Source organism: Parasteatoda tepidariorum, chromosome 7 (assembly GCF_982258835.1).
Source record: "Parasteatoda tepidariorum strain Cologne lab strain chromosome 7, Ptep-v5.0, whole genome shotgun sequence".
NCBI classification, from domain to species: Eukaryota; Metazoa; Arthropoda; class Arachnida; order Araneae; family Theridiidae; genus Parasteatoda; species Parasteatoda tepidariorum.
This window is the reverse complement of record NC_141761.1, coordinates 67,743,796-67,753,422: the sequence shown is the minus strand read 5'-3', so window position 1 is coordinate 67,753,422 and position 9,627 is coordinate 67,743,796.

Genomic DNA, 9,627 nt, shown 5'->3' with positions numbered 1-9,627 from the left:
TTTATAGAAAGAAAAAGCAGCAATTTTTCTTGAAAAGAAAAGAAAAGATGGATGCAATAAAGTTTGGATGCATTTTTCTCTGTTTTCTCTTAATGATATCTTGTTCTGTCATATTTTTATGTGAGAAGAAAATAATATCAGCGATACTACTTTTCCCTTAACCATAATATTAAAAGAACGAACTAATTTCTTAACAGTGTTTATCTAATAAAACAGTTGGATCTAATCCAAAATATTTTCTCCTAAAGTATCCGACTAGTTTTGACAACTTTTTTTTTTTGTAAATATTAATATAAAATTTAAAAAAGATTAGTTCATATGTTTTATTATGCGTAAAAACTTGTAGAACTAGCAAAAAATTTTTTTTTTTAAATAGCCATTTTTAGGTAAATATAAGACAATTTTTTGCATATACGCTAAACACTGTAAAAAAAAAAAAAAAAAAATCCTTCACCCAAAACAAAAAATTCCATTGAGGACTTTATTTAGAAGATTACGAGTTATGTTTTGAACTATTATCTTAAAAGTAAGTGTACATACTGAATTAAGGATCAATGTAGTCGAAGAAGCAAATTTTTAAGAATTTCCTCACATGTTTTAGCAAAAAATATGCATTAAAAATGAGTTTCTACTTTCTCTTACTCTACAGTTCAAAATATGTGTGCTATAATCATAAATACTCACGAAAAATTTAAACAATTATTTTAAAAACAATATGAGATATCGTGCTTAAGGTGGTATGAAGTGTGAAAAAAATCTGATTTTGAGATAAACGCATTTGCCTGTCATTATGCTTGGAGAAAATCAGTCATCCTGGGTGCGATTTCAGCGGTCTTTAATGACCCTCTCTCCAGTTCGGCATTTTATTAAAGAAATAAAAACTTGATTCTTGAATTTTTTTACTTCAGGTAATGAATTTAAAAATACATAAAAGCTTGCCTTATAATTGTAATCAGCTATAGTCAAAAGAAAAATTGCAAAAGAAGAAGAAGACAAAAAGAAAAGAAAAAAGGAACGAGTAGTTAAAGGCAGCAAGTTTTTTAAATTAGCTCCCAGGATGTTGTCAGTGTTATCTGCAAGTTGTTTTTTTAATTTTTCTTTTTTTTAAAACCTGTTTAATTATTTTCTCGCAATGTCTGATTTGTTGGTTAAAATTACATAATAATGTTATAAATATTTTTTGTTGTACTGTTTGGTCAATATGCAATGCCATACGATTTTATTTTGATCAATGTGCAGTGCCTTTAAAAGTGAAAGCCCTAAGTAATATTAGTCGATGCTTGATCACATTTTGGTATTGGTGCGAAGTAAGGCATAGTGGCTACGGTGATAGTTCTATGTACTCCTATGGCAATAAAATATGAATTAAATAGTTTGAATGTAAGATTTGGTATTTTTAGTGATACTTATAGTCCAAAGACTAGATTAAGTACTTAATATGCTTAAAACTTATTCCTAATGCGGATTATTTCGCCTTTAGTTGTATAAATAATTTATATGCATGCATTTATACATACATATTGCATACGTATACAAACTTAAATGAATTAATCCTTAACCTGATCAAATTAAACTAAGTGTAAAATGATCAGGTTGTGGTTAAAAAAAATAAAATGCGCTATTTTAAAACAATGTATTTTTTAAAAACTACAGCAAGAATTGAAGCCTATTTGGTTGAACTTACTATATATTTTTTCATAACTTTATAAATTGAAAAGTTAACATCTTAGTGTAGTTAAGTTAACATCTTTGTGCAGTTAAGTTAACATCTTAGTGTAGTAAAGCTAAGATCTCATCACTGCCTGTCCTTTCCCTTTGTTGTAACTATATGGTATTCTACTATAACACTCAATACTACAAGATGTATGTACGTTACATTTGTATTTTTATAAAATAATGTAAAGTATAATGTTTATTTAAAATATTCCCTTTAATACAGCACGCTAACGAACTGCTGATATCTAGAATTAATCCATATCGAATCGATATGAAATATAATAATAAAAGAAAGGAAAATATTCAAATTTATAAACAGCTGACAATAAGTCAGGCAAATATGTTGATAAAAATTATTTGGTTGAAGTTTTAAAGTTGTGGGGAAAATAAAATCGAGAACATCATGATTTCAAATAATATCACTTGGGTTGTGAGAGTTAATTGAATGTTAATAGTAAGAAATATTAAGTCTAAAAAAGTTTGAGTTATTATTTCTTGATATATTTTTCAGTTCACACATTAAGAAAGGAATAGTTGATAATAGTGTTTAAACTTAGTTTTTTTTAAATTACAGATTAATATTTCTTTCATTTTTTTAAATTTTAATAAGCTAAAATATAATTGTTTGGGATTTTATTCGTAAATAGCGATTCTCAATTTTTTTTGGTTGTGGAACCCTAAAAGATCGACCTTCTTTTGGCAAAAATTTGAGATTTAATGAACAAATTTCATCCGCAATTGTGAATACATTAATTAACGAGAAACTAATTATTTTGAAAATATGTAATGATTTAATTTCATTAATAATTTGGAAAATATTTAGTGAATAAATGAATGAAATTTTTTCATCTTATAGTTTTATTAAGTCTTATAATAAGGTTTCACGTTATACTTATGAATTCACAGGTCTAGTTCTCAATTTGATTTTAGTGCATGCATAAACTGGAAATGAATGTGGCGAAATATGGTTTCTATTAAAATAAAAATGAAAAAGGAGGAAAATAAACGTTAAGAATTACTTAGCACCTAAATTATATAATAAATTACCATTCCAGTTGCAAAACATCCGAATATATTCTTCTTTTAAGCGTGCTTTATTTCAATTTATGATGAACATTGACGATTTAGATCTCTATTTTTCACTTTAAAGGAAGCATTTGATTTTTTATACCAGTCTTGTACCAATCCAAATGAATTTCTTATGTTACCTTTGTTATTTTTTTTTATATAGTTTCATGTATTTTTTTTTTCTATTATTACAGTGTTCAACAATATATGATGTCTTATGATGAGCAAAATAATTTATGATTGTAATACCCCCTTTTTTTTCTTAAATTTTTAATTTAAATTTATTGTATTACTTTTCTTTGTCGCCTGGACAGGATTTTCCTCTTGACGACGAATTTATATTCTTTGTATTTATGTGTTTGTTTTTGCTCCCAATAAAGTTATATTAGTTTGTAGAATGGTTATTAGGGAAACATACTTCGTCAGTTTTGAATTTGGTTATTTTTATTCGATGCAAAATACTAATGGAATTTTTCACAAATGCTGTTGTTGTTCATTTACGTCGCACTAGAGCTGCACAATGGGCTATTGGCGACGGTCTGGGAAACATCCCTGAGGATGATCCGAAGACATGCCATCACAATTTTGATCCTCTGCAGAGGGGATGGCACCCCCGCTTCGATAGCCCGACGACCTGCACGCGAAGTCGAGCACTTTACGGTAGAACAGTTTAACGAGGACCAATACCGCACACCCTCGGTCCCTACGCAGGCTGATCCAAGTGGTCACCCACCCGCACACTGACCGTAGCCAGTGATGCTTGACTTCGGTGATCTACTTTCACACAAATGATCACAAATGCATATATCTTTTTCATAATTATTTCATTATATTGCTATAAGGAAAAAAAAAACATTGTTTTGAAACTTCTTTCATTACAAGCATTTCAATCAAAGAATTTCATAAAAATAACGGAAATATTCATAAAAGGAAATATTCATAAAAGGAAATATTCATAAAATTATTAATTGGATACTTAAAAATTTAATTAATGGCTTCGAAAATTATAACTAGTTAAAAAAAAATTATTAATACTCGGAATCCCTGAGACCCTTTCGCGGAACCCCGGGGCTCCACGGAACACCGCTTGGGAACCGCTGGTTTAGAGTATATGAATGTAAAATCTTACAATTTTTTTTTTTTTTCTTTTTTTTTTTCGTTTCAGTTGTGAGAGAAATCTTTGTTCTTTCAGTGTCAAGTGAGAAACGTTGACGCGTCAGGGGAAAAAATATTACTTTTCGTCTCCAACTTTAAGTTGCAAATCATGACAAGAACAGGCCTTCAAAAAATTGATGATAAAATTTATTTTCCGACAGGTGGGAGATTTGTAGATCATAACTCAAGGTAGCAAAGGAGTAGGGGAAAATAACTGACACTCTTCACTGTTTATTGAGATCTCGTTAATACTACCGCTTTCGCTTGACAGTTGCTACATCCATAATTAGTTTAGGAAAAAAATAACATTACTTATATTATAAAAATTTAAAAATATCATTGTTTTTCTTTTCTCTTTCAGTTAGTTTCGATGAGATATATGTCTCAGAATTTTTCAAAACAACTTCTCGCAATTTTTTTTTTTACATTACTATGCACTGTACATAATTTGATAACGTTGCATACTTATGCTTTCTAATACAAGGTTCTTTAATTGCTTTCTTCAAAATTAAATGAAATCCAATCATTCTGTTCAAATTGATTAAAAACTTCATTCCCTTCAAAAGTAAACAAATTGGAAATGAAAGTCAACATGTTTCAAGCACTCAAAACAAGAGCCCAATTTCAAGACTTGCCAGGTCCCGCAGTGAACTGATCGTTAAGACACGGTTTCCAGCAGGTCACCGATGTCAAGCATCACTGGCTACGGTCAGTGTGCGGGTGGGTGACCACTTGGATCAGCCTGCGTAGGGACCGAGGGTGTGCGGTATTGGTCCTCGTTAAACTGTTCTACCGTAAAGTGCTCGACTTCGCGTGCAGGTCGTCGGGCTACCGAAGCGGGGGTGCCATCCCCTCTGCAGAGGATCAAAATTGTGATGGTATGTCTTCGGATCATCCTCAGGGATGTTTCCCAGACCGTCGCCAATAGCCCATTGTGCAGCTCTAATGCGACGTAAATGAACAACAGCATCAAGACTTGCCAGACGTGAATGCGAAGAAACGAAAGTGATTTGAAATATAAATCGTAAAATATTTCCATAGCGCGTGGAAATGCATTTTACCCTGATTTGCCCACCTTTATTTTTCCATTTCTCGTTGGCAACTTTACGTTTTATATTTCAAATCACTTTTGTTTCGTCTCACTTCTGCGCTTGTTTCGAGAGCTTGAAACATGTCGACTGTTATTTCCAATTTGTATATTTTTTTAAGAGAATGAAGTTTTAAATCAAGTGATACATTGCCACTCCAGTTTCTAGGGATTAATTACTTAAATGTATTCAACTGTTGAAATTTTTTCCGTTCTTTATTGCATTTATTGTCCATTGCCATAGAGATGCTGATTGTACGTAAACAAACTATACCTGAAATTTATGTTTAATTATGATTTTTATCAATCTCTGAAAATGTGAATGCAAAATTAGCTTGGAATTGTAAAATATCTGCAGATTTAATATTCGAAATAAAATAAGTTATACTTCATTCAGTTATGAAATAATTTTAGTTTGCAATGCACAGCTTAGTAAAAAATTTTCACTTTGTATATTTAATTTTATACTTAAAACATTACTTTTTCTGAACTGTATTTTAGTAAATATGCTTTTTTATCGATGCTTTTCATAAACATCCTTCATTTCAAAAATTATTATTGGAAAAACTTTCACACACATGATTATATGTGGACAATAATTTTCTTTATCTTCAATTTTAAAACTAGATATGTATGCATATCTTATCGAATTCTTGATTATTCAGCAAAGTATATGAACTTTGAATTTTAATTATGTCTGCTAATTTTGGAGGAAAAAAAACTAAGCAACATTTATTTTTTTTAAGTTTTTTTTTTTTGTTGCAAAACTGAGTTGTATTAAATTAATAATTTGCCTTCTCACAAAATCGGCGAATGATCTGACAACTTAAAAACTGATTAGTTTTGGATCCAAGAACTAAATCATCACACAATATAGAAAAAAATATGTTTTAAAATATCCTAACATGATTTTCTGTTAAACTTCAAAATGTCAGTTACTGCGTTATTCTAAAAAGCTAAGAATATACGATGTTTATCCTCTATATTAAATATTTTGCAGAATTTCGCGAGCGTTTCGAATTACTTTTATATCACATTCTTCTTCATATTGATTTCTAAGAGTTCCTAATTCTCTTATCAAGCAAGAAACAGACATTTCCCTACAAGTTATTTTTAAACATTTTCATATAAATATAGCGGATGATATTTTGAATCAAGTAAAAGTTCAAGCTAGGAAAAATGGAATAGCAAAAAGATTTTTGGGGGAATTTTTTACGAAAATAAAAGAATATTGTTCCTTGATTATTTTTTTGTTGTTGTTGCTATTTATGGATTATGTAAGCTTTTCTTTATAGAGAAAATTTTCTATGTAATCTTGTTTTAAATTGGATTTTTGTATGATATAAAGACAACTTCGTTTCTTATATATGTATCAACTAAGCTGAATCTGTGTTACAGATAGTACAGATAGGTTTCGAAATTGTATACAAAATTTATTTTGACGTTTTTGTAGCAATTATCAAGACATTAATAATTAAAAAACTGCAATATTTACCTCTAAAAGGTCTCCAAGTTCAATATTTTTTGCAGACGGAGAGCATTGTTGGCCTCAATAGGTTACTTAAAAGAGTTTTTCGGTCTAGTGGTCCGATTTAAGCCTCATTTTTAAAAACTTTTTAGTGATTAGTGAAATAAAAGGAAAAGTTATATAATGATTTCTTGGTTTTATTTTGTCACCTTTCAGTTACATTGTAAAATTTTCCAGCTCGAAATAATTATAAATTTACATATAAAAGTGATGGGGAAGATGTCAGTGCACGCCGAGCACTCATGGACATGCATAGTTCATTCTTCTTACTGTAGACTGTTAGAATTTTCATTCTAAAATTATGGTAAAATAACCAGCAGCAGTCTGTCCATCAAATTGACCGTAAAGTTTACAGTAAGTAAATTTTTTTAACCATTTACAACTGGTATGGTTTCAAAACCATAAAAAAGCAATTTAACAGGACATTTGAGATGGTTTAACAGCTGAAATCTATGCGGGAATGAGAGAATTGTATTTTAATATATCAGGGTTACAAATTGGAGAGTGCAAGACACTGGAAACTCTTCATGTGTTGAGTGGAATGGAGGAAATATTGCGGTGTCAACGCTAGGACTCGAACCTCCTTTCTGGTGGTCATGAGATTGACAGATTAGCTTTCTCGGCTATTACGTACTCATCTGCAAGAAACAAAGGGGCTTCATTAGGCGGACCTAGTAGGTGAGATAAATTTCCGGTTGCTTAACCGTATTAGGTGAAAGCAGTTAATAAACGGTTTTTTGCACAATTAACAGTCTGAATACCATCTGTTTCATTTGAATATGGTGAAATAACAATTAAATAAATTGTTATTTAACCATTTTTTCAGAGAAATTTCTAGCAGTGTACAATCTGATACAAATTAACAATTATGTTAGAACCAAAAACAAACTATGGTCATTGAAAAAAATATAACAAAAATTGACTTTTTTTTTGTCATTTAAATGTTTATAAAAGAATTGAATTTTTTAAAGTTTCAATTTTTGTTGGTTTTCATCAATTCTCCAAAAAGTTTCAAACCGACATCAAAATCATTTGAGTAGCTTTTCTGTACTTCAAACGCCCCCCTCCCCCCAAAAGAAACATAATTTTTGGAAATCAAGTTTAAAATTTTTCCATACCATTCCATTACCATTAACCGTCGTTCCATTAATCGGCGATCTCTGGACCTCTGTATTCCTAGCTCGAACTCATAGATTTCGTTTGCTTGCCGTGATTTTCTAATCCAGCGACTTTAAATGACTCACTCTTCTGTTTGGCATTTTTTTAAATTAAGAAAAATATGGTTTTCGACTTTTTTTCGTTCAGGTAATAAATTTTAAAAGAATTAAAAGCTTGCATTATAATTGTGACTAACTACAAAAAAAGAGAATGAGTCTTAAAAGACGTTAGATTGTCTAATAGCTTCTCTTTGCTGGGGATAGATGTGTGGTGCTTTGAGTGTTCTAGGTGATCTGCATTGCATCTTTTGCAAAACGTTGTGCATTGCACCTTTTGCAAAACGTTGTGCATTGCGCCTGCAAAACGTTGTGCAAAAGGTGCAATGCAGATCGTGTGTGTTGCCAATTCGAATATCATCATACTTTCAATATCCATAAAATTGTTTAGTAGAAAATCACCAAAGCCAAATAATTGGCAATTTCGACCATATCTTTACCGTAATTGAAGTGTTTAGGAGAAAACGTCCAAATAAGTGAAAGAAGCTAATAGTAATTGCTTTAACTGCAACACATCTTTCCTATAAATTGTTATTTAACAAGTCTTCGTAAATAGACCTGATTGCTTGCAGTGCAATCCGTAAGATCTCGATGACGCTGAACAGCCGGCCCGATATTCGGCTTTTTCAACTATGTACATCAAATAGTTTTCGGGCAAAACAATTTCGCCCATATAAACTCCATAGTATTAAATGTCGAAATATGCAATTAAAAAAAATTCGATTTTTTAGAAATTTCTTGACTACAAAACACCCTCCAAAACTTTTCTGAATCGGAATTAATTTTGAAAGTCTAAATTTAAAAGATTTAATTGCAAAATTAGAATAACAATTTTAAGTAAGGAGTTCATAAGTTTCTTCGTAATTTTACATTTTACAAGTATTTTTCATGAATTCGAACTCTAACGAGAAGTCGTTTGAAATTATTATTTTTATACAAATCTCAAACGTGATTTTTTCAACTATATTATTTGTCGAGCATTACGTGAAATTTCTGCAAATCTTTGCAAATATTTTTCCTTGTTATACATTTGCAATAATTTATCTTTCTAAAGCCAATGCAAAATAGGCAAAATGTTTTATAGATATTATTTCAGAATATAAATAATAACAGTATTTAAAAAATCAGTTTTATTTACATGGGACACTACGGGTGCATATTAAATGTAAGAGGCGCGTCACACTTTTATATTACAATAATTTTGATTCTTTCCTTATCAGTATTTAAATTAAATTAAAATAAAATTGTACATTGCTGAACTAAATTATGCTTTGTTCGAATTATAACTTACTATTTATTAAACATTCTCAATATATCTCTCATGTAAAAACTGCAAAAGAATGCTAATGTTGAAGCTTAAAATGTTATAATTTCTAAATATTAAAATTTTTGTAACAAAATTTAAGAATAAAATTCGTAAGTAGAAGTAGTTGCTTTTAATTTTCTACAAATTCATGAAGTTAAATATTTATTTGAGATGCCAAGTGTAACGCAGACTTTCCTAGGATAGAAAAGTAGCAAAACGTTAAGTAAATAGTCCCCATTTAAATAGCCAGCTTGTTTGATCATAACAGTTTACATTTTTAAGTGTCTGAATCTTAATACATGAGAATAAAGCGTTGTCACGTAAGTGGTGTTATAGGCATGCACGCAAATGTAAATTAACCGGAAAATTTAGGAGAAGTATACTTTTCTAGTAAGTAAGTCAGTGCTGCAACAGAAATTTTTGAATGACTTTTTGTCTGAAGAGTAAATATTTTTAAAAGAGAGCAACGCAGTCGAAGCCTGTTATGAATTTGAATGAATTTTGCATCGATTGTGATAAATTTAACTTAATACATTTTTTTATCATACTGAAC